A 21,996-nucleotide genomic window follows, 5' to 3' on the forward strand; every position below is an offset into this window, starting at 1 on the left:
TGATCTAGTGCAACTAAACATTTTCTGTATCGTCCAACAAGGTGTGCCATGGCCTTGGTGTCTTAATGCCTCCCTTGTTTTTGACCCTAATGATTGATGAATTTTCTCTTTACTTGGAATTCTAGAATTATTCTTCTGAAAGTGAAAAGAGGCATGTATAGTATCAATTCGGTGATATTCATGAATAGAATGGACAGCTTTTGGATTAGCGTGGTGACTTGGGTTTAGTTTTAGGTTTCCATGAGTATTTACTTACCATCTGCAAGCAGAGAATGGAAGAAGTTACAAAGCACTCAGTTTCAGATACAGTTATGAATTTTTCAGGTCATATGACTGTGCTGAGATCTACCTGCCCTTCTTTTGGCAACTTGAATCAATAAAAAGAGTTGATTAACCTTTTTCTTCTCATTTAAACATTTACAGATAAAGTGTTGAGAAAAATAGTTTCAAGGAAAAATTTAAGAGCTTGGTATGAAATGATATTTTGGGTGTTTTTCCCCTCAATTCTATTTTTAGGTGATCTCTTAAGTCTTGCCCTTGAAAGCTGTGCTGATGTGACTTATCTACCTCACTCTCTTTTCTAGCTATACAGTGAAAGGCCTGTTAATGGCCTTCTGCACTTCCAATATGTACCACAGAGGTTTTTTTATTTCACAGAATATGCTTTCTTTCTGTGTGTATACATATGCATGAGAGTGGACTTCACGTATTTGTAAGAGTGTTATAATCAGCCTGTATACTTTGTACAGAGCATCAGCTTTTAGAATCTATAATGCGGTCAGGGTGACTGTTGCCCATACGCTCCTTTTGCAGCACCTTCAGTGGTTTCCTTTGCTCAGAGGACTTAAAATTGTTTGTGGGTGTGCAAGGCCTACCATGGTCTGGCCTGGACCTTCATCTGCCTCTTGCATATTTCTCTCTGCCCTTCAGTTGCCTCCAAGCTGCCCTGCTGCTGCTTTTGCCCACGTTCTTTATTCTGATTGGAATCCTCTTTTTGCCTGGTTGGTGCCTTGGCATCTCTGCTCAGAGAAATCTGGCAAAGACTTCTCTCCTTTGTAACAGTATGGATGGTTTTCCCCATTAGATTGTATGTTGTGTTTATGTGTATGTGTAATGTATTTTTGTATCCATAGCTCTTAGTACAACCCTTTGCACATAGTTGACTCCCAAAAGTTTGTTGAATAAATGGATGAAATAAGTAATGTTTTACTTTTAAAATGTTTTTCTTACTCTCCAGGAAGAGGCACTGCTTCAACTCAGTGGTTCCATCTACCTTCTCTTCCTACACCTATGCCACAAAGAATGTGTCAGTTTGAGAAACAGTCCTGTCGTATGTTTGTGGTCACTTTGGGCCACCTCCAGATTCCGCAGCTGTACATTTTCATGTGTCTCTCCTGTTAGAGGGACTTTTGTAGAAGAGCTTGAGAAGCTCCTGTATCAGGATCACTTGTATTGGTATGTGGGTTTATATGATGTGGGCTGAGAAATTTGTCATGTATCATTGGGGAAAAGCCAAACAGCCAAAGGTTTTAAGTGGATAATAGGGCATGCAGTTAAAGCAGGAGACTCTAAGGCCTTGTGTGGGTCGGTTCTTGTTTCTTTTTCTCATTTTTCTTGAATGGGCATCTGTATTGCATCTTGGTGAGGGGAGACAGAGCTCATGTACAGGGTCACTGTGGGCCACATTGAAGGTCTGTATGCAACTTTTTTTTTCCTGTTTATTACTCTGCATTCTTGCCTGTGCTTGAGACTTTGTTTTTCGGTCTCTTTTTCTTTTTTTGCTCACATTAACCTTTGATTCTTCATGCTAGTACAACTTAAAAGTAGCAGGCTAGAGTGATGCATATAAAAAATACCTGTCAAGTGTCTACCACATAAAGTTTTTTTTCCTACCATTAAAGTGGCCTTGGACAAACTTGGCTTCTCTCCAGTATCTTGTTTGGGATGGTGGTGGAAATCAACTCTAATTTGAAACTTGTATTCTTTTACTATTCTGTGTAGTTGCAGCTTAAAAACATCTACGACTTTTGAGTACCAGTTTCAGTGCTTTACAGCATGATCTCCAGCCCTCATAACAATTTTGAGAAGATGTTCTCTTCACTCTGTGGCTGAGGGAACTGAGGCATAAGATGCTAAATCACATGTCCAGGAGCACTCACCCAGTCTGTGCCAGACCTGGACACTCAGGCCTCCTGCTTCTCAAGTGGGATCTTTTCACTCTACCACCTTTTCCTCTGGTGTTGCCGAAGGCAGCTTGTCTTCCTGTACAGACATGAAAGAAACTGTTCAGAGACCCTCTGGGTCTATAATCCCATTCAAAAATCAGGTTTGGGCAGCCTGGGTGGCTCAGCGGTTTAGTACCGCCTTCAGCCCAGGGCCTGATCCTGGAAACTCAGGATCGAGTCCCACGTCGGGCTCCCTGCATGGAGCTTGCTTCTCCCTCTGCCGGTGTTTCTGCCTCTCTCTCTCTGTGTCTCTCATGAATAAATAAAATCTTAAAAACAAAAACAAAAACAAAAATCAGGTTCCTCACCTTTGAACAGTGGCCCATGATTTTTGGGATGTGCTACATTTTACTTTTTAGGTTTTGATAGTGGTAATGGGTATATGACCCATAGTATCTTCTTGCTTATTGGAGCCAATAGTAAGTTGAATATGACTTTCTTTGCGAGCCTTTTTTTTTTTTTTTTAAAGATTTTTAATTTATTTATTCATGAGAGAGGCAGAGAGAGAGAAGGAGGCTCTCTCCGGGGAGCCTGATGCAGAACTTGATCCCAGGACCCCGGGATCATGACCTGAGTTGAAGGCAGATGCTCAACCGCTAAGCCACCCAGCTGCCCCTTTACCGACCTTTTTATAGAAGAGCTTCATTTACAGCATTTGATGACATTTATAGTTGGGCTTAAAACAATTACCATTTTCTCTTTCATCAGTTCCTTGATTTCTCTATTTTTTAGTGGGAAACTTGGGGGCAGTGTATGTAGGAGATGCTACAAAGAGGAAATAAGTGCAATAGAAGCTACGTGAAGCCTCTGAGGTGCACACACACTGTTGCTGGAAGGCAGTTCCGAGTGCTGATGGCTTGTGTTAGCAGCCTGACTGATGGAGAGATTGAGTAGTTTGCTGAAGTGCTGTGAACCTTCTCTCCTTACTAATAAATTATAGCCTCAAGTCTTGTCTAACTCTTAGAGTCAGCCTTAACATTTTCCTTCCCTCTTTTGTTTTTGGGGAAGCTCCTCTGTTTGCCGGGAAGGAAAGATGAGATATGTCTTTCCAGGCAACACCAGGGTCTTTTCCTTTTCCTTATTTCCTCCTGTGTGTAGCCATGAGATTGTATAAAGGAACATTTGTAGGGGGATCCCTGGGTGGCTTAGTGGTTCAGCGCCTGCCTTTGGCCCAGGACATGGTCCTGGAGTCCCGGGATCAAGTCCCGCGTTGGGCTCCATGGAGCCTGCTTCTCTCTCTGCCTGTGTCTCTGCCTGCCTCACTCTCTCTCTCTCTCTCATGAATAAATAACTAAAATCTTAAAAAAAAAGGAACATTTGTAGAGGCTGTTCAATCCACTAGTCTGAAATGCCAAGACAACTAACCTATCTACCCTACTTACCTTTATTTCTCTCTCTCTTTTCCCTCCCTCTCATTTCTTTCCTCCCTTCTGTCCTTCTTTTTTTCTTTCCTTTATTTTTTAAAGATTTTATTTATTCATTCATGAGTGACAGAGGGGGCGGGGGCAGAGAAATAGGCAGGAGGAGAAGCAGGCTCCATGCAGGGAGTCCGACGTGGGACTCGATCCCAGGACTCCAGGACCACACCTTGGGCTGAAGGCAGGTGCTAAACCTCTGGGCCATCCAGGGATCCCCACTTTCTTTTATTTTTCAATTGGGAGTAGGCAATGTAAAGATGCAACCTGACTGGCTAATGTAAGATAGTAAATAGGACATGTTCCTTCCTTAGAAGACCTGGATTGTTTGATTTGCCTTCTTGTGAACTCATTCTTGTTGTCACCATATCTTCTTCTCAAATTAGTGAACTTTGCATATGGGTTCAGCTTTTATTCCATAGCTGGGTCTGTCTGTAGCAACTGCAGTTTACTTTGTAAAGGGCTTATTAGTAAGTCTATATAACTTGTCATAATTCTAACACTTTAACTTTTTAAGGTATATGTTTTGATTATCTGATTTACAAAAGTGCTATATAAAAATCCACCTATGCCATATAATTGCTGAAATACTGAGTAAGCTCTGCTTTTTATGACCAAGTTATGGGATGAGTAATTACTCTCCAGAGTGAATGGTTCAAAATGAAATAACTATATGCCTAAGGTGTGATGTGACACCAGATGTATTTAAGCCCCAAGGGTATGTAATTATCTCACTACTCTTGTACATACACATGAGTGCACTTATGCTTATGGCAGGAGTTTTATGTGCAAAAGAAAATTCACTTCTGGAAAGTGAAGGAGCAGTCCATTATTTTTGAGAGGCTCAGAGGTGGTTTGGTATTAGAGGCCCGTTTCACTCCTCCCCAACAAAATTGGACCTCACTGGACTGTCGAGTAAACCAGTCTGAAAACTCTGGATTTCAGATATTAAGGATAATGTAGGGATTTCCTCAAAGCACCATGTTTATAATTTATATTCTGCTGCTCTGTACTCAGTGACTTGTTATATACTCCATTTTGGACTCTTATTTTGATCATCAGATGTATGACTTAAAGGCAATAAATGTACTCTGGCTTCCTTTTGAAAATAAAAATGGTTGTAGTCTACTTAAATTTTTAATTTTGTATACAGGTTATTTGTCTAGTCTCTTTCTATAGATCATGAATAATTAAAGTTAGTACCTCAAGCTGATTTTTTTTCTAGTTTTAATTTAGTGTTGAAATAATATTTTAAGCGCATTAAAAATGTGCTTGATACATTTTATCACAATTCTGCTAGTCCCATCAGTTAACCGTGCTATTGTGTAACATGATCAGGTTACACCAGTCTGGTACCCTCCCAGCAAAGGACCAGTACTTCAGTTTGGGGATTTAGTTGGTACTTCAATTTGGGGATTTGGTTGGTAGTTCTGACAGTTGACAAGCCTAGGAGATGAAAACGTCCTTAGTGTGGGGACTAGTGCAGAGGCCCACAGTGGCTGCTAGGTCTTCCCTTGGGCTAGAGAAAGGCCAGTTGAGATACTGCTGGCTTTGGGACTCCAAGTAAATCAGCAGTTGATGGGAGCTTACCTGTTTACAAGGTGATTCTCTTGGGAAGCTTTTTTTTTTTTTTTTTTTTTTAAATAATGTCAGGGGCCAAATGTTTGCTTAGTTTTGAAACTAAGTGAGAGCAATACAAACATTTAAAGCTTTAAATTCTTAAAAATATAATTACAAGTAGTTTATGAAAACCAAACAGGACATGCATGCTGTGCTAATAATCAGTATGTTAGGGCGCAACCACTGTATCAAATATCCATGTACTCAGTGAAGAGTTGTGAATTTCAGATTGTTTGTATTTGTGCTGTCTACAGTGGTAGCCACTTGGCCACATGTGACCTCATTTGAAATGAATTGAGATGTGTAATGCATGGACCAGAGATAAGACTTGGTGCAATAAAAAGCATGTAAAATATATCATTAGAAATTTGTTGAAATGATGATATTGTGGGTATTTTGAGTTACATGAGATGTATTAATTAAATTTCACTTCATTTTTATTTTCACCTTTTAAAAATTTTTTACCTTTTTTTTAATGTGGCTACTAGAAAATTTAAAATTGTATGTGTGGCTCACATTTTTCTCTCAGTGCTGGTTTTTAGACCCTGTGGTCTCATATAAGTTCTTTTTGTTTAGGTATACATTTCAGCTATGATTCAATTACATACTTGATTTTAACTTTTTGCCAACATATATCTAAATATCTTGTAGTGATTCTTAAGCCATCATTACAAGCACTGTTCTTGAATTGCTCTTCGTGGATTATTTTCAATCTTAAATTTCTAAGGTAGAAGATCCATCTGCCAAGTGATTATTTTCTAGGTTTGAAACTTCATTAGCTAAGTTATTTCCCATAGTCTGAGAGTCTAAATCCATTTTATCTGCCTAGGAAGAGCTCAGTGGATTGGTTTTGATATTTAAAATTGAGATTTTATTTAGGTGTAAGATATGCATTGAGAGCTAAAATTATATTTACTTTCAAAAATTGTTCAAAAATTTTCAAAAATTTACTTTCAAAATTGTTAGAAATCTATTGCCTTTGTAATAATGTAAGGAAACTATCTTTTTTTTTTTTTTTAAAGATTTTATTTATTCATGAGAGACACACAGAGAGAGAGAGGCAGAGACACAGGCAGAGGGAGAAGCAGGCTCCACACAGGGAGTCCGACATGGGACTTGATCCTGGGTCTCCAGGATCAGGCCCTGGGCTGAAGGCGGCGCTAAACCGCTGAGCCACCCTGGCTGCCCGTAAGGAAACTATCTTAAAGGTTTGTATTTTCATATGAAGACAGAAGGGTGGTGTTTCCTTGAGTTTCAAAGTGTTTTTTGGATCTTACTGTCCAATGGAAAAAAAGGAGGGATAGACCAACAACACATGATGGTCAATTCTTTGTTTTGTCATAGTTTTCATGGTGTGGTCCCTGGTTTAGTAGCATCAGCATCTCCTGGAAATTTCTTGGAAATGCACATTCTTCTCTTCTAGTCCAGATACACTGACTGGGAAACTCTGGAAGTGGGGCCCAGAACCTCGGTTTTAATAAGCCTTCTGGGTGATTTTTATCTATCTATCTATCTATCTATCTATCTATCTATCTATCTATCATCTATCTATCTAATCTATTTTTAAAAAAGATTTTATTTCAGAAAGAGCATGCAAACATGAGGTGGGGGGTAGGTAGGGAGTGGCAGAGGGAGGAGACTCCCTGCTGAGTAGAGAGCTTGATGTGGGGGCCTCATGGGGCTCCATCCCAGGGCCCTGTGATCATGACCTGAGCAGAAGGCAGACACTTAACTGACTGAGCCACCCAGGTGCCCCTCCAGGTGATTTCATACATATAGAAGCACTGGCTTAATATACTGGTTAGGGTTCAGCCAAGAAAAGGGAAACTACTCTCAATTTTTAAAATAGGAATTCAGTGCAGGAGTTTGGTTACACAAGCTCCTGGTTGTGACAGAGGAGATGAGACAGCAATATAGGATGGTGAGGCAACCAAGAGGTAAACAGCAGTGGGAAGAGAAGAGTACCACTAGTGGTAGGGTTATGGGAGCTTTGGGAGCCAGGGCTGTTCTGAGATTGGAATCTTCTGGTAGGAGCTGGGGTCATGGAAGAAATTAAGCCATTCCTGGGAACACTGCCTGAAGTGGAGAAGGAGAGGGAGAAATATCCTGGCTCCTTCCTTCTTCCCACCTATCATTTCTCCACACGTGCTTCCCATAGACTGAGCCCAGAGAAAAGCCAGGTGACCTGGGAGCCTGAGAAATGATGTTTTGTAGTGATGAGCTCTCCTGAGATAAAGAGCTCTCAAAGAATAGATCTCTGGGAATAGGCCCACGACTGGGACACCTGGTATTTACACTTTAAAACACAACAAGATTTTGACATAATTAAAAAATTTTTAAGTCACTCTAATACCAAAAGAAATCTCAGAATAGAGGACAGTCTTCTTAATGGGATAAATTTAGCTTTCTGAAAATGAACATGTCGTTTTATAAATTCACTGTTGGCCAGGGAAGTCTTTTTAGGGGACCAGCATCTCTGAATGTGGGAAACATTACTGTATACCTTGGAAAGACTTGGTTCTTATTTCCTGCCTACTCCAGGACTTATTTTAGTCCTGTTCCTATTGAGGAGTTACAGAGCTGTCCATGGTTGTTAGAGCTGTAATGTGGTAAATGTGTGAAATTTGTTTCCTCAGTTTCTCTGACAACTTTTCTGGAATATCCTGAATGTTTTTCTTTTCATATTTCTCCTTTTCACTTGTTTCTTAGAGCTTAGTTCTACCATTTTGTATGTCCTCTTTGGCTCATGTGTTTGCGTTTCCTCCCTTGGTTTCCTGTCTTCTCTCCCTCTTTTGTTGTTTCAGTTTTGATTAAACTATGGTTGATAGGAGGAGGACAATTACAGTGATAGAGCTGTAACAAGGAAGATGCAAATTTTAGATTTTCAAAGTAAAGTTAGAAGTAGTGTCTTGAAACTTGTAAACCTTTGAAAAGATACTGAAGATCTCATCAGAATCTCTGCGAAAAGTCGTGATGCGATCCTTATCCTTTTAACATAATCTCTCTCTCTCTTTTTTTTTTAAGATTTTATTTATTTATTCATGATAGACATAGAGAGAGAGAGAGGCAGAGACACAAGCAGAGGGAGAAGCAGGCTCCATGCAGGGAGCCTAACGCGGGACTCGATCCCGGGACTTTGATAGTTTAATCAAAACTGGGCCAAAGGCAGGCGCTGAACTGCTGAGCGAGCCACCCAGGGATCCCGATCCTTATCGTTTTAAATGAATGTATGTTTTTTTCCAGACAGCAAGTATTTAACTGCCAATATTTGAGACAGTATTGTTTTATACTGTATATAACAAATGGAAGGGAAGAAGCTAACTACAATTCCCCCCCCTTGAGAGGCACCATGTTCTGAATTCCAGTTGACTGTCTTAGAATCCAATTAAGTGTTTAACGGTCCAAAATCAAATCTAATATTTCTGAATGCAAATGAGTCTGAAACATCTATTTTTCTTATATTTGAAAGATCTGTGCTTTCTTCACTGACTTTTTTGTGTTCATATTTAAAAAATAAAAAACGTTGCAGGTAGGTGAGGAGTTGGTATAGTTTTTGTTTTACTTCTAAGTCTTAGAAATAGGGAATGCTGCCATTTACAGTTTGTAATTGGGAGAGGAGTTTTGGTTCATGAGGTTTGGTAAAAGACCAGTGCTATTGTTTTGTGTGAAGGGTGCTGAGTTGGGATGCTTATAGAGTAGTGCTTCCAACCTCTTACCTCAGAACACACAGAAAATAATATTTTGTACAATTCACTGGGGCAGGAGGTTTTAGACTATAGAAAAGCTGCCCCTGGGCTGGTAGCCCCAGCTGGCTGCCCCAAGAGGTGAGATATCAATATCTTACAATATTCATTGGTAATATTGGGATGTCTTGCTGTATGGAGGGCATTATTCAAGAGGTAATGAGTCCTAGTCTCCAGAGGAACTCAGTACTTACAAGTTCTAACACAAGCATCTAGTGTTAAGTTATAATAGTTATTGTTTGGTGGAATACTTGGAAGAATGGAGGTTGGCTCTGTTTGAGGTGGAAGGGATCTAGCAAAGGCTCTATCGAGGGAATGAGACATGGAAGGCATCCTGTATGGAGGAATTACCTTGTGCAAAGGTAGAGAGGGAGTAAAGGGCAGGGGGAGTTTGGGGAATGCCAAGGATTTCTGATGTGGTTGGAGTGTAAGATTTGGAGATGCAAATAGGGAGTAGTATAGTGGGAACTACTGTTAAACAAGTAGGCGGGGACTGGCCTCCTGAAGGCCTTTATGTGATTGAGTGAGCCCAGGACCTTGGGCAACACTGGTAGTGACATGATCACAAACCTCCCTTCTTCCTTTTAGGAAAATCTACCTGGGGCAGTGTAGAATGAACTGGAGCCTATAAGCTAATCAATCCCTGGGGAGGGAAAAGCATTGATCCATCTACTTAAGGAATAATAAGGGCTTGCCCTTAGTGAATGGAGATTCAGAGTGCTGCTTGACCTGGGATCCTATAGATTTTGCTTATTGATATGAAGAAAGGTGACTCAGATTTGGGGACTGGATGAAGGAAAGGATGATTGGGACTATTTTCAGAATTAGAGTCTTGTATGGGGGACAAGGAACTTGATTTTGGACATGTATATTTTAAGATGCTTGCAGAGATACAATTGCTAACATTTATAAAGTGCCAGGTTCTTTTTTTTTTTTTTTAAAGATTTTATTTATTCATGAGATACACAGAGAGAGGGTGAGAGAGGCAGAGACACAGGCAGAGGGAGAAGCAGGCTTCATGCAGGGAGCCCGACGTGGGATTTGATCCCGGGGCTCCAGGATCAGGCCCTGAGCTGAAGGCAGGCGCTAAACTGCTGAGCCACCTAGGGATCCCCAAAGTGCCAGGTTCTGATCTAAGTACATTTTATCTTTTTTTTTTTTCCTAAGTACATTTTAAAAGTCCTTATGTTCTCATGACAGTCATAAAAAGTAGGTGTTATCGGTTAGTGTCCAGTGTCCAGTCAGGAAAACCCAGTTGTGGGTTGTTTTAAGCACAGAGGGAGTAATGCAGGGAATTGCATTACAGTGATACTGGAAGACAAAGTTACAATGAAACTGGAAGGACTGGAGGAACAAAAAGAAAAAGGTGTGTGTTGGAGGAGTGGATGTTGGAGCAAAAGGAGAGAGAGAAAGTATGTGTGCAGATGAATGTGGGAGGAACAAAAAGGAGAAGGGGATGTTAATCAGCTATCAGACAGCTGCTGCATAAACTGGATATTCTACAGATTTGCTGGAGATGTTAATTGGTTCTGCTGCTTTGGAACCACTGAAAATGCTGCTGGAGCCTGTGGTTGTCTGCTGCTACTTTTGGAGGTACCACCAGGAACAGGAAACAAAGGCATTTTCCTTTCTTTCTTTCACCTTGCAGTCTCCTGCCACTGTTTCCCAGGAGCAGTATCCAACAGGAAGCTAATTGGCAAGAGAGTTTGGAAAATGTAGTTTATAGATTTCTAGCTCCTTGTGATACAGAGAAGAGATGAGAACCAACAGAAAAATAACTAGTACGGTGTGGGTACTGTTTTTATCCTTATGTTACAGGTGTGGAGACCAAGTCACAGAGAGGGTCACATGCCCACGACTTGGCAGAGTTGAGATGTGAATCTAGGTTAGTCTGGTTTTAGAGTGTGTGCGCTTAGCCTCTGCACTTTGATCTTGCCTTCACACATGGTTATTATTTGCTTTTTCTCTTTATTGCTGAGCACTTGAAATGAGCAGCTGTTTCCATTGATTTTGCTTATTCTGCACTTATTTTTTCTTTTGATATCTCTTACTGGCTTCAGTTTTTCACAAACTCAACCTCTGGAACCCTCTGTCTTCTTGGTCACTATTAACTTTATAGCCAATGTGATGAGTTATTTCAGAAGAAGAATCTTTTCTCATTTCTTAGACCACTGCCATATCTTGCCTTTAGTTTGGATTTCATAGGAAGCTACTTAATGTTAATTTCATATTTAAATCAGAACCAAAGAAAACTACAAGTATATAGTTCTTGTGGCCTGGGCGCCGGGGTGGCTCAGGCGTTTAAGCATCTACCTCCTCCGGTCATGATCCCCGGGCCTTGGGATCTAGTCTCACATCATGCTCCCTACTCAGTGGGGGAACCTGCTTCTCCCTCTCCTCTTGCTTTCCCCTTCTGGTCATGTGCAGCGCATTTAATTTCTCTCCCTCTCTGTCAAAAAAATAAAGTCTTAAAAAAAAAAGACAGTTCTTGTGGCCTTTTTTTTCCTTTGTGTGTTGTGAAGTCACAGGCAAGTCAGAGCAGGGCCTTAATTTGTGCTCTGCCCTGGCTGGGCAAGTAGGAAAAGAGTAGGGTGAGTGAAGGAGACAGACTCGCTCTAGTACCTACCATGTGTCAGCCCCGTGCTAAGTGCTTCAAAAGCATTGCTTCATTTAAATTCTCCTGTGTGAGATCAGTTGTTACTCTTCTTTTGCAGGTGAAGAAAAACTGACTCTTTGTAATGAACCAGTAGTAGAACTGGGGTTGAAACCCTCCTCTGATTTGCTCTGACAGCCATGTTTTTTTCCTCTGGACCGCCTGGGTGAAGCCCCTACTTTCTTGTCTGTTGAATGAAGAAACTGGGCAAGATAATTTTTAAGACCCATTTCAGGACCATCGTTCCGATTCTGTCACACACTGGTTGTCCTGAGCTTTGGTTGCTTCTAATACTGAAAAAGGAAGTTGCCATCCCACTCTAGGAAACATCCTGTTTTATTAAGACCAAGAGTACTAACGTGTTATTTGTAGAAGTTGTGAAGTAGGGCAAAGGCATTTAAAGTAGTCCTGATGATAGATCTTCATATAAGTTGCAAGGGAGCCCCATTACCTCCAAATGAGGCTGCTGCCTAGAACATTAGAGTCTGTGGCTTTTATTGACAGGGGCTCAGAGTAATAGCTTTGGAACAACTCCAGTCTAAACAAAGGGCAATTCTGTTATTCCATTATACTTTCTGTTGAGAGCACGTGCTTCCAAGATTATTAAGAATCCCTTTCTTGGGAAGGAATTTAGTCTGCGATTTGCAAGAAGATAGTGAAAAATATATTTTATTTTATTTTTTAAAAAGATTTTATTTATTTATTCATGATAGACATAGAGAAGAGAGAGAGAGAGAAGCAGAGACACAGGCAGAGGAAGAAGCAGGCTCCATGCCGGGAGCCCTACGCGAGACTCGATCCCGGGACTCTAGGATCGCGCCCTGGGCCAAAGGCAGGCGCCAAACCGCTGCGCCACCCAGGGATCCCCTGAAAAATATATTTTAAAGATAAGATTCACTACAGTGTGGCTTGATAGCTTTATAACGTCAGTGGACAACCCTAAAATGATTAACTGTCATATGATTCGCCCATATCTTGTCTTCAAACATGCAAATAGATGGTTTAGGTGGGTACCTACATTTTTTTTGATTTACACAGTACACATCACAAAATACTTAGCTAAGTATTCCTAGATATGTCTATATCCTTAGAGTAATAACTATATTTCCAGGTTATGTAGAATCTGTTTTACCGTCCTTACTCATAAATATCCTCCAGCCCCTTCCTCGTTTTCCCATTTTATTCTGTAAAAATGGGAAATTGAAAGGTTTATATCTCTTTTGATTTTTTTTACTGGCTTCCCCTGCTTTAGAGGAAGCCTGCAGGGGGAATCGGCTCCCTGGCCACACCTTTATTTGGTTTAGTTGGTTCTTCTTTTAGCGGACCTCTAACTGTTGATGTCCCCAGGGTTTGAGGTTGGGTTCTTTTCTCCTGCCTCGTGTCTTTTTCCTAGATGATGTCAATCATCCCCCAAATCTTCTATGCCACCAAGTGATGGTGGCTCACCAATTTTTGTTTCCAGGTCTGACTGCTGTCCTGGTTGCTTATTTACCTCTTATTTCTATTAACTTTGGCAGGTATTTCAAGCCATTTTAAGACTGCCACTCCTGCCCAGTAAGAAACTACATCACAGCCATGTACACACATATATTACTGTAAATAATAGGAACAAAAGTTTCACAAAGACAGCAGTTACCTTTAAAACATGACATACTTGGGATCCCTGGGTGGCGCAGCGGTTTGGCGCCTGCCTTTGGCCCAGGGCGCGATCCTGGAGACCCGGGATCGAATCCCACGTCGGGCTCCCAGTGCATGGAGCCTGCTTCTCCCTCTGCCTGTGTCTCTGCCTCTCTCGCTCTCACTGTGTGCCTATCATTAAAAAAAAAAAAAAAAAAATTAAAACATGACATACTTGCTGATGTTTTCAAAAGTATTCTGTTTCATTTATTGAAGATGTTCTTTTGACCCACAACACTGGTCTCTAATCATCTACTCAATTAATGGATGATGTCCTACTACTTGGGAAACACTTTTCTAGAGCCACTAGATGTGTAGACATATTCCAGGTTGTAGGAAGTCTATCTACTTATTTGAAGACTGTAAATATGTAGAGTGCGATAGTTAATTATGAAAGAAGGCTTGACCAGATTCCTTGCTTTTCCCTGTTTCAGGAGCCCAAAATTTCTTGGACTGTCTGGTCTTACCGAGGTCACCAATAATCTAACCACCAGCTGGATGACCCTCTTAGGAAATTGTAGTTTTGCCAAGATCTGGATAAATGGAGTTGCGAACTTTTTAAAAGTTATGAAGTGAAACCAATCAGAATTCCCAGGTCCAAAACAAATGTCATCAGGCATACACACACACACACACACACGTGTGTGTGTGTGTGTGCGTGTGTTTATTTATTTATTTATTTATTTATTTATTTATTTATTTATTTTTCTTTCAAATGCTTAGGAGATTTTGGTATTCCAGAACAAAATATGTTTGTTCCTAGTGAATCAGTGTCTTTCAGATACCCAAGGTAAATCACTCTGGTTCCAGTTTGTTGTCCCTTTTCCCCTGAGGTTCTTGATGAAGAGCTCTGTTGTGTGTATTTTTTTTTTTTTTTTTTTTAAGAAAGAGCAAGAGCAGGAGCACTTGTGCAAGGTTGGAGGGGAGGGACAGAGGAAGAGGGAGGGAGAGGGGGAGTCAGGGAGAGAGAGAATCGAAAGCAGGTCCCACACCCAGCTTGGAGTTTGATGTGAGGATGATCTGACAACCCTGAAATCACGACCTGAGCCAAAATCAAGAGTTGGGAACTTAACCGACCGAGCCACCTAGGTGCCCCTGTAGAGCTCTGTTTTTTACCACCTGTCCACTTAGCAGCTCTCTGACATCTACTTGAACAGTGCTGCTAAAATGAGGAAGCTTATTTCCTCTCATTTTGACTGCACCGGTCTTTCCCCACTCCACAGGGGGCACTGCACACAGGGAAGGTGGTTGATTGGAGTCCACTGAGGCCAGGCAAATGGAAAAGGTTCATTAGAGGCAACAACACCCATTTAAAAATTTATCTGATATTAGAGTGACCACGTAAACTCCTCAAGAGAGTCAGTATGGAATCAGAGCTAGTAGCTTTTGGTTGTTCAGAATTGTTTATTAGTTAGAATTGGTAAGGATACTCTCAGTCACCTGCTGACATGTGGAAATTGACGGATTATATAGTACCTGCTTTGAATATGTCTGTAACAGAACTCCCTATAATACGATTTTATAGGTACTTACCTTGCACGCTTCTGCTAAACTCACAGAAGGTTGACTAATCCAATGTTCTCAAAATCCTCCTCTCTGATCCAAGAGTGTTCTCATATTTTACACCCAACGTTTATTCTAATGAGGCTTTAGGAAATAGCTTATATCATGCTAAAGAAATTTACAGTTGGCATAGTGACTTAATGGTTGGTTAGTTGACTTGTGGGGATTATGCAGGGATGCGGGGGGACCCTAGCTGTGCTAGTAGCATGGACCTAAAAATACTGTGCTAATAATATGAACACTGCAGAGGTATAAGTCATTCTTGAGGGAAGCTCAAATATGTTTAAAGGTTATTACAAAGACACACTTCTGTTTAACATTTTAGTATTAACTTAGGAGCCAGTATTTTTTAAATGGCCTGTAAAGCTTATTTTCTAATTCAGAAGCACAATAGCACATTGTTTAACCTTTGGATTATCCCACAACTGCTTCCAGATTTGAGGGGAACCTAATCTCAGAATTGCGGTTGGTGAGGTTTTTTTGCATTTTCATTTTTGAATATTAGGGTCACCTGTGTCAAAGATCTGAAAATTATGGTCCATCAGCTAAATCTGACCTGCCACCAGTTTTATATACCTTGTAAACTGAGAATGGCTTCTACATTATTTTAATAGTTGCGGGGGGGGGGGGGGGGGAAGGATATTTTGGGACATGTGAAAATTATATGAAATTTAAATTTCAGAGTCCATAAATAAAATTTTATTGGAACACATCCGTGCTCATTATTTTACATATTGTCTGTGGCTGCTTCTGTGGTACAAGAGCAGAATTGAGTAGTTGCAACAGACTTTATGGCCTGCAAAACGTAAACTAGGAAATGCCCTTTACAGAAAGTTTGCTCACCCCTGGCCTATATATTTTCTAGCCTTTTGGAATGTAACATATTTTATCAATTTTATCAGTGAACTTGATTTTTATTTTTCTTGAGAGAGAGAGTGCATGGGGGGAGGGGGCATAGGGAGCGGGGAGCAAGAATCCCAAGCAGGCTCTGTAGGGACCCTGTGGGGATCGCCGTGTGTGGGGCTCAGTCTCAGGACCCTAAGACCGTGACTGGAGCTGAAATTAAGAGTCAGATGCTTAACTGACTGAGCCATCCAGGTGTCCTGGTTATTTTAAAAGATTCCAATGTGGAATATCATGTTCATAAACATAGGTAATAAGAAGGGTTTGGAGGTTAAAAACAGGTATTTGTTTCTATATAAATAGTTCCTAGACCAGCTTCTTGGGTAGGGAATGAATGACTTGCTGAATTTTGAGAAATGGCAGTTAAAGTGCTATGACACAGAAATACAGCAGTGCTGAATATAGTTACTGTGATAAAAGTGGAATATTTTAAACTTTGTTTTGAATTTGACAGCTTCTATTTTTGAGGTATCTTAAATACATTTTGTATGATCCCCTCCATTTCACCCCTCCCTTGTATGCTTTTATTTTAATCTAGTGAAGATAGTCTCACAGTAAACAGTGTGATTATATTCTCTTCTAACACTTAGTGGTTTTTGATACTTAAGTTTGTCTAATGGGCCCATAACTAAAAGTTGGAGCCATTTCTCTCTACTGCCTTGCTTTAGAGACCATGTGCACACAGCACTGGGTTGAGGTGGAGAAAAGTTGTTGTGCCAAGCCCCTCACCCCCCGCCCCCCCCCCCCCCCAAAATCTGGCAGTCGCCCCAGGCAGACAGACGTGTCTGAGATGAGGGAGTTTTCTAGATGACTTAGTTCCTCTCCAGTTCCTCTCAGACCCCCAGCCCTATCTTACATTAGCTGTCACCTCTAATCTCCCCTGGCCCTTAGCCAAAGGAAAAGGGTTGTTTATGCTTTTGAGGACGGTTTCGGGCAGTGCGGTGTCCTAGCCTGCAGCTGCCATCCCTCACTGTCTTGTGTATCTGATTTGATGTAATAGTAGCAGAGTCACATCCAGTGTGCAAGACCCTGCTCCTCTGTAGGTCTGAAACACACAGTATTCTTACACTCTTGAAAATTACAAAGAAGCGGAATAAGCAAAAACAGAACTCTAAAACCAGATGTTACAAAGCACTGAAGTTTTTCCTCTTAAATAATTATTAGGAGATCCTGAATCCTCCTTTACAACCTGGATATTCTTACTTAGAAATCATTTAGGGGCACCTGGGTGGCTCATGTGGTTGAGCTTGGTTCAACTCTTGGTTTCATCTTGGGTTGTGATCTCATGGCCATGGGATTGAGCCTTGTGTCAGGCTCTATGCTCAGCATGAACCTGAGATTCTCTGCCTTTCCTCCCCCTCTTCCTTTCTCCCTACTCCGTGTGTGTGTGCTCTCTCAAATAAATAATAATAAATTAAGTCTTAAATCATTTAAGAAAGTCTGGCTGTTTAGCTTTCTAGTTTACAGTATATTTGAAGGAGGTGTAGAAGAGGGGAAGGGAGAAGGGGATGCACACCCCATACAGGCCTCTTAGCAGCTCAAGAAAGTGATAGCTTGAGAAAGTTTAAAACCTTAAAAAAGAAAAAGAATTCAAGAACTCAGCAAAAGCATTTTGAGGCCGTTTGGTGTGGGACCAAAGCCCCAACCACCTCACTGTTCCTTGAAGGATCACTGTGTTATTGCTTACTGATCTTTTTGAGTCCTCTGTTTGAGCCAGTTCTGTTTATTAAGGCGTTACATGCTCTCCTCCTAACAACGCATGATGCAAGAGCGGTTTTATCAACCCTTATATTCATTTTGTAGCCAAGAAAATGAGAGATTTTTCTCTAGCTTTTCCAAGACTCATTAAGCACGGAAGCTAGGATTTGAACCTAGGTAGTCGGATTCCGGAGTTCATGCCTTTCCCATAATCTCCAGTCCCCAGAAGACGACAGGCAGAGCACGGACAGTTATAATGTAGTGGTTAGACTTTCCAGCTTCAAATTCCAGTTCGGATACTTTCTGACTTGTTAACAATGTTCATTGCCTCCATTTCTATATTTATAAAATACTACAGTAGATATTTTTCATTTTTTTAAAAGATTTTATCTGTTTATTCATGAGAGACCCAGAGAGAGGCAGAGACATAGGTAAGGGAGAAGCAGGCTCCCCTTGGGGATCCAGGATTTTTTTTCCCCCCCAAGATTCAAATACATTTTATTAGACATGGGTAGGCAGGAGGCACCAGTGGAGTTCCCAGAGGGAACCCCGCCTCCAGGAGGATTGGGGTGGGGGTGGCTAAAAGGTTAAAAGCGCCAAGGCTGGCTTGTGGACTCAGCCTGGGCCCAGTGAGTCCTCAAACAGACTGAGAAGGTTCCGAGGTTCAAAGGAGGGGAAGGAGCCCCGAGGGGGCTCGGAGTCAATGTCCCTCAGGTCCAGGGCATCCCTCAGTGTGTACCTGTTCTGGCGGGCAGGGGAGCCACTGCGGGGGGGTGGAGGTGTTCCCAGTAGCCCTGGCCAGGACAACCTCTGCAGAGAGTGAGAGCCCCATGCTGTCATCATCCCAGCTGCTGGAGAGGCTGCTGTCCAGGAGGAGGATGCAGGGTGGGGAGCCAGGTGGGGTGGCTGGTGGGCTCGGCGGCAACAGCCAGCTGGCAGGGTGAGCCAATCCGTGCCAGAGCCAGCACAGCAAGGAAAGCAGGGCCTGCCACAGGGCCCACCCTTGGCTGAGGTACCACAGAATGCTTGAGGGCCGAGGCCGCCTGAGCATGGCAGAGCCAGCAGGGCCTCAGCGGTGGCCTGCAGCTTGGGGTCAGGTTCCAGCATCATGGTGAGGACAAAGCGCAGTTTGGAAGATAGGCCAGCAGTGAACTCGGTGGGGCAGATAGCCCTGGCGAAGCTGCTGCCAGCCCTCCCCACCGTGGGGCAGCTCCATGTTGCATGCCACTTCCAGGACTGTGAGACCCAGACTGAACACATCGGCCGCTGTCCCATAGGAGCCCTGCAGCAGCTCAGGGGCCATGTAATGGGGGTCTCCCTCCTGGGCCTCACCAGCTCCAGATGTACCCAGCTCAACCAGCAGTCCAAAGTCACCCAGCTTGCAACGGCCCCGGGGCCCCAGGAAGATGTTGGCAGGCTTGACGTCAAGGTGGACCAGGCCTTCCAGGCCTGCATCACCACCTGCACCAAAGGCAGACCTCTGAGCCACCCAGGTGCCCCTACAGATTTTAAAGTTGTTTGTACTTACATCATAGGGTTGTTGTGAGGATTCAGTGGGACTTTATATGTAAATAACCCAGTTATTTCTCGACAGCACATGTTGAGAGCTCAAAACATGTTAGCTACTATAGTTTATATAAAATACAATTACTAATGATTCCTAGCAGATGCACCAGTAATTCTTTATATTTCAAAAGATAGATGTTTAATAAATTCTAGAAACATATTACTCACTTAAAATATTTAAAAAGTGTTAATGCTTATTAAGAGGTCGTCATTTATCAAAATAAGGATAATTGGCATTGCCATTTTAGATATTGAGATGTTTTACTTGATGTAAACATTAGAAAAGAAGGGGGAAACAAAACCCTTGAGAGGTCTGTCTTTGATTTTCCTTTATGATGTTCACTCCTGAACTTTTAAATAAATCCTTAAAAAAAAGTCTGGGCTTTCGCTCAGTAGGAGGCTTACCTTTTTAATTACCAGTTTGCCTTTTGGGTAAAGAACTGTGGGTTTTCTATTATGTGTGTCAGTAGATGAAACAACTCTTACTGCTGGCTGGCTACCAAGAAAGGATGTATATCTGGGATGTCATCATAAAGTTTCCCTTTGATCATATTGCCTGCACAAGATGCAAGTTGGCTAGCTCTCTGAGGGAGCTCTGGCATGGAGCGGAGAGGCAGGCAAGAGTGTCCTTCACTCCAAAGTGTACTTTCTGCTTTGCCATATAATAGCTGTGTGAGCTTTGGGAAATCACTTAAGCTTTCTGAGCCTCAGTTTCATCATCTAATACCTGCCTTGCTTAACTTAAAAGGCTGATTGGAATGCCAGATGGCATATAATGTGAGAAGGAAGCACCTTGAGAGAGCGCTATAAAGAAAGGTCTAGATACATTTTAGCTATCCAATAATATTGTATATATGATGACTTTTTAAAGCTTTTAAATGTTGTACAAATGTCTGTTGGTGGTTTTAGCCATACGGCATCTCTTCTTTGGGTACTGGATATAGATCCCTGTATTCTAAGATCTGAAGACCCAGTGGTTTTAGTAATAAATGTGGCAGTTCTTGGAGAGCTAAATCTCTCATTCCCCATTGAATTTCTCATACAACAATCAAAAGGTCTTTGGGCATAGGTAAGTGAAAGTGTAAGTTACTGTTGCAGAAGGAAATAATTTCATCATTGGATTAAACTTTAGTAAATGAGCATTCTGTATTAACCACCATTTTATATAGTAACTGAAAGAGACAGTTCTCAACGTCTCTTGTAATAAATGTGTTCATTTATGGTTGGCTAGAACTGAGTCTTCCTCATTTCAGGTTTAGGTGACGTGGAGGTTTGGCTGAAATTTTTGGTTTAGTGTTTTGGGTGGCACATCCAGTTATTTCAGAAATGTTTTAATACTGTACATAGGTGTGTTTGGATTCGGACAGCCTATGTGCTTACTTGAGTTGTGATTTGTGATTATCCTGACTTAGGGGACATTAGTCTTTCCCCTCCTCAAGCATAGCTCTGTATGCTTGTGCAAGCACCAGCCACCCTGCTAAATTAAGATAAAATTCCTGTGGTCTCAGGAACTGCCAGTCTTGTTCTTATATTGTAAATTTGCAAAAGGTCTGTGGATCACCCATTTTTCAAAGCTTTATTAAAATAATAGAAGTAATTAAACTGCATTTTGGAATTTTTGTAAGATAGCGGGGAAGAAAATTCCATACCATCACATTGACCAGCCGTACTCAGCTTTAGTGTTTTTCTTTTTTTGTATTTTTCTGTGCATTAAAAAGAGTTTCCATCTAATGCACATTTTTATATCCAGCTCTTTTTGTGTCTATGCAGCAAGCACCCCCTTCTACTCTGTCCATATTTTAATTTTTTTCCCCCTTGGAGTGGGACACAAAGATAGACACAAAGATACTTTTCGGACAATTATTCTTAAAATGAAAACTTGGAAAAAATTAGAATTTTAGAAAAAACTCTAAAAGTGGACTTTTAGGAGAAGAAACTGGGCCAAAGGGCATGTGGATGTTTTTACGGCTTTTTGTGCATATTGCCCAATTCCTTGCCAGTTTCACACCTCAGTTACCAGTTCTAGATATTACTGTGGTTGTATATTTTTACCAATTTTGCAAGTTATCAAAAGTTTGCCCAAGACAAGTTACTACCTATTGTTTTATTTATTTATTTATTTTTAATTTATTTTTTATTGGTGTTCAATTTTCTAACATACAGAATAACCCCCAGTGCCCGTCACCCATTCACTCCCACCCCCCGCCCTCCTCCCCTTCTACCACCCCTAGTTCGTTTCCCAGAGTTAGCAGTCTTTACGTTCTGTCTCCCTTTCTGATATTTCCCACACATTTCTTCTCCCTTCCCTTATAACTACCTATTGTTTTAATGTGAAAATTTCAGGTTACTCAGGAAGTTAAATATTTTCCTATATGTTTGCTTATTTGTCACATTTCCTATTTCATGAATTTTATTCTTCTTCACGTGTTGATTAAGATTGAATAAAGGGGCACAGTGGTGGAGAGCATGAACTCTGGAGACAGATGTCACCTGCCTTCAGGAGTCAGCAGTGTTGGGCAGGTGCTGTCATCTTGCCAAGATTTTAGTTGCCCATTTTGGACATTTGGAAGATTTTTTTAATTTTTAGGAATTTAAATGATTTTCCATTGTGATTTCTTCTCTGAATATAGGGAATATTTTTCACCTTTCCAGAAGTTTAAAACTTATTTCTGTTTTTCTTCTCCTTTAAAAAATTATTTTATCTTTTACCAAAATTTTATATTTTCAGCCCTTATAAATGAAGTTTCTCCCATTTGAAATTTTGAAATTGGCACTGTATTTGTAGTACAGCTAAATGTCCAGAAGTTTGTTAATGTGTTCACTTAAGTCACTTTTATTTTAGAAAAGAACCAGATCAGAGAACCAGAATTTTATTAGCTGTATCAGCTACTGTATCAGCTAATGTTTGATATGGTGATTTGTTAAATTTTGAG

At 41.1% G+C, this 21,996-nt stretch overlaps 1 protein-coding gene and 1 pseudogene across 1 annotated transcript in view; one reads left to right on the plus strand and one right to left on the minus strand.

The window, feature by feature from the left end:
• Nucleotides 1-21,996, plus strand: part of ZSWIM6 (zinc finger SWIM-type containing 6) — a 193,493-nt gene that overhangs the window by 17,625 nt on the left and 153,872 nt on the right. The window lies entirely within an intron of this gene.
• Nucleotides 18,013-19,614, minus strand: LOC144313270 (membrane-associated tyrosine- and threonine-specific cdc2-inhibitory kinase pseudogene; annotated as a pseudogene).

The sequence above is a fragment of the Canis aureus genome, chromosome 5 (assembly GCF_053574225.1).
Source record: "Canis aureus isolate CA01 chromosome 5, VMU_Caureus_v.1.0, whole genome shotgun sequence".
Lineage (NCBI taxonomy): Eukaryota > Metazoa > Chordata > Mammalia > Carnivora > Canidae > Canis > Canis aureus.